Raw genomic sequence first — 4,395 nt, 5'->3', positions numbered from 1 at the left:
GTTTGATCTTGATTGTTTGATAGGGGAAACTCTCCCGGTATTGATTTCTACTTGTTATTGATGCTATTGAGTGAAACCATTGAACCAAGGTTTATGTTCAGATTGTTATTCATCATCGTATCACCTCTGATCATGTTCCATATGATGTCTCGTGAGTAGTTCGCTTAGTTCTTGAGGACATGGGTGAAGTCTAAATGTTAGTAGTGAATTATGGTTGAGTAATATTCAATGTTATGATATTTAAGTTGTGGTGTCATTCTTCTAGTGGTGTCGTGTGAACGTCGACTACACGATACTTCACCATTTATGGGCCTAGGGGAATGCATCTTGTACTCGTTTGCCAATTGCGGGGTTGCCGGAGTGACAGAAACCTAAGCCCCCGTTGGTATATCGATGCGGGAGGGATCGCAGGATCTCGCAGTTTAAAGCTGTGGTTAGATTTATCTTAATTACTTTCTTGTAGTTGCGGATGCTTGCAAGGGGTATAATCACAAGTATGTATTAGTCCTAGGAAGGGCGGTACATTAGCATAGGTTCAACCACACAATACTTATCAAAACAATGAAGATTAATCAGCTGCATGTAGCGAAAGCACTAGACTAAAATCCCGTGTGTCCTCAAGAACGTTTGGTCATTATAAGTAAACAAACCGGCTTGTCCTTTGTGCTAAAAAGGATTGGGCCACTCGCTGCAATTATTTCTCTCGCATTTTACTTACTTGTACTTTGTTCATCTGTTACATCAAAACCCCCTGAATACTTGTCTGTGAGCATTTACAGTGAATCCTTCATCGAAACTGCTTGTCAACACCTTCTGCTCCTCGTTGGGATCGACATTCTTACTTATCGAAGATACTACGATACACCCCCTATACTTGTGGGTCATCAAGACTATTTTCAAGGCGCCGTTGCCGGGGAGTGAAGCGCTATTGGTAAGTGGAATTGGTAAGGAAAACCTTTACTTGTTTGTGCTGATTTTATTTCTCGCTCGTTGCTATAAGTCATTATGGAGAGATCTTCTCTTCAATTTCTATTTGGGAAATCTACTACTACTGCAACGGTAGTGGATGAGGCGCCAGGTGAGGAAGTAATACCATATAAAATACCTATGAAAATTATTGAACGTGTTATGGATAACCGCTATGAAGGGGATGGAACTCGTCCATCCCGGTGATCATTTACTGTTTTTGCATGAATTATGCGGGTTATTCAAATGTGCAGGTATTGCTATGAATGAAGTTAGAAATAAACTATTCTCTATATCGCTGTCTGGTAAAGCGGCGCATTGGTATAAATTGCTTGAAGAATGGTGATTCTCTTGATTGGGAGGACATTGTGCCTTTATTTTATTCCAAATTTTATCCTCCAAGTGAAATTCACAAAGATCGGAACCGCATATATAATTTCTGGCCTCATGATGGAGAAAGTATTGCCCAAGCTTGGGGAGATTGAAGTCTTTAATGCTCAAATGCCCCATTCATGAGCTTCCTGGTAATGTTATTATTGATAATTTCTATGCAAGACTTTCTTTTCAAGACAAGACCTTGCTGGATACTTCTTGTTCTGGATCATTTACACGCAACAAAGAAGAGTTTAAAAGGGACCTTCTTGATCGGATCCAAGAAAATATTGAAGGTTGGGAGAACGACAAGGATAGAGAATCAGGTATAATTTATGATTATAAATGCATTGAAGCTTTTATGGATACTTGATAAATTTCGTAATATGAGTGCTACATATGGTCTTGATTCTCAAGTTGCTGCAAATCTTTATAAAGCTTTTGCCTCTCATTATGAATTGCCTAAGAAGAATTTTGACAAGTATCATGAACCGTATAAAGATAAAATTGATTCATCTATTAATAAGTGTGTTGTAGTTGAAACTGTTGATCATGTTATTCCTGAAGCTTATATTGAAAAAACTCCTTTTCCTGCTAAAATGAAGGGGTACTCTGTTATAAATAGTGCGGTTCATAAAAGTGAAAAGAAACCTATAGAACCTGAAGAACAAATAAAAGTTGAACCTGCTGTTGCAATAGTTAAAGATCTTGTGACTGAAAATGTGGAGGATGGTCATATTATCTTCTGTGAAGATGCTTCTAATATTGTTTCACATCCTAATAAACCCAAACAAGTTAGTGTTCCTATGCTATCTGTTAGAATTGGTGATCATTGCTATTATGGTTTATGTGATATTGGTGCAAGTGTTAGTGCTATTCCTTATGAGCTTTACACGGAGATTATGCACGAAATTGATTCTTGTGAACTTGAAGATATTGATGTGGTTATTCAGTCGGCTAATAGAGAAACTATTTCTCCAATTGGTATTGTTCGAGATGTGGAAGTTCTATGTGGTAAGATTAAATATCCTGCTGACTTTTTGGTACTTGGTTCTGCTGCTAGTGATTATTGTCCTATCATTTTTGGTAGACCTTTTCTAAATACTTGTGGAGCTATTATAGATTGCAAGAAAGAGAAAATTTTGACTAAATTTGCTTGTGAATCTTATGAGTTTAACTTCTCTAAATTTACCAAAACTCCTTATAAAGCTGATTTGCCTAGTGATGATTTTAAAATGGAGCAGTGTGCATCTATTGTTCTTGTTCCTAATAATCCTTTGCAGCAACATTTGGAGAATAGCGAGAGTGAAGTTTTTAGGAAAGAAAGAGATGAGCTTGAGGAGATTTTTATTCGCCAACCTATTCTCAAGCATGATTTACCGGTGGAAGATTTGGGTACAACACCGCCACCAAAGGAAGATCCTGTTTTTGATTTAAAGCCTCTGCCTGATAATCTTAAATATGCTCATATTGATGATAAGAAAATATATCCTGTTATTATTAGTTCTAAGCTTACAGAGTTTGAAGAAGAAAGATTATTGCAAATATTGAAGAAACACCGAGGTGCTATTGGCTATACTCTTGATGACTTGAAGGGGATTTCTCCCTCTATTTGCCAACACGCCATTAATATGGAAGATGATGCGAAGCCTGTTGTTGAACCTCAGCGTCGTCTAATTCCTAAGATGAAGGATGTGGTAAGAAATGAGGTATTTGATACGTCTCCGACGTATCGATAATTTCTTATGTTCTATGCCATATTATTGATGATACCTACATGTTTTATGCACACTTTATGTCATATTCGTGCATTTTCTGGAACTAACCTATTAACAAGATGCCGAAGTGCCGACTTGCTGTTTTTTGCTGTTTTTGGTTTCGTAAATCCTAGTAATGAAATATTCTCGGAATTGGACGAAATCAAGACCCAGGGGCCTATTTCGCCACGAACCTTCCGAAGACCGAAGAGCATACGAAGTGGGGCCACGAGGTGGCCAAACCACAAGGCGGCGCGGCCAAGGGGGGGCCCACGCCGCCCTGTGGTGTGGGCCCCTCGTCGGCCCTCCGATTCCGCCCTTCCGCCTACTTAAAGCCTTCGTCGCGAAACCCCTGATGCGAAAAACCACGATACAGAAAACCTTCCAGAGACGCCGCCACCGCCAATCCCATCTCGGGGGATTCTGGAGATCTCCTCCGGCACCTCGCCGGAGAGGGGATTCATCTCCCGGAGGACTCTACACCGCCATGGTCGCCTCCGGAGTGATGAGTGAGTAGTTCACCCCTGGACTATGGGTCCATAGCAGTAGCTAGATGGTTGTCTTCTCCTCATTGTGCTTCATTGTTGGATCTTGTGAGCTGCCTAACATGATCAAGATCATCTATCTGTAATACTCTATGTTGTGTTTGTCGGGATCCGATGGATAGAGAATACCATGTTATGTTAATTATCAAGTTATTATATATGTGTTGTTTATGATCTTGCATGCTCTCCGTTATTAGTAGAGGCTCTGGCCAAGTTTTTACTCTTAACTCCAAGAGGGAGTATTTATGCTCGATAGTGGGTTCATGCCTGCATTGACACCGGGACGAGTGACAGAAAGTTCTAAGGTTGTGCTGTGCTGTTGCCACTAGGGATAAAACATTGGCGCTATGTCCGAGGATGTAGTTGTTGATTACATTACGCACCATACTTAATGCAATTGTCTGTTGCTTTGCAACTTAATACTGGAGGGGGTTCGGACGATAACCCGAAGGTGGACTTTTTAGGCATAGATGCAGTTGGATGGCGGTCTATGTACTTTGTCGTAATGCCCAATTAAATCTCACTATACTTATCATGACATGTATGTGCATTGTTATGCCCTCTCTATTTGTCAATTGCCCGACCGTAATTTGTTCACCCAACATGCTTTTATCTTATGGGAGAGACACCTCTAGTGAACCGTGGACCCCGGTCCATTCTTTTAATACTGAAATACAAATCTGCTGCAATACTTGTTTTTACTATTTTCTCTCGCAAACAATCATCTTCCACACAATTCGGTTAATCCTTTGTTA

Source organism: Lolium rigidum, chromosome 7 (assembly GCF_022539505.1).
Source record: "Lolium rigidum isolate FL_2022 chromosome 7, APGP_CSIRO_Lrig_0.1, whole genome shotgun sequence".
NCBI lineage: Eukaryota > Viridiplantae > Streptophyta > Magnoliopsida > Poales > Poaceae > Lolium > Lolium rigidum.
The sequence above is the reverse complement of the archived record's forward strand: the minus strand, read 5'-3'. Positions refer to the sequence as shown.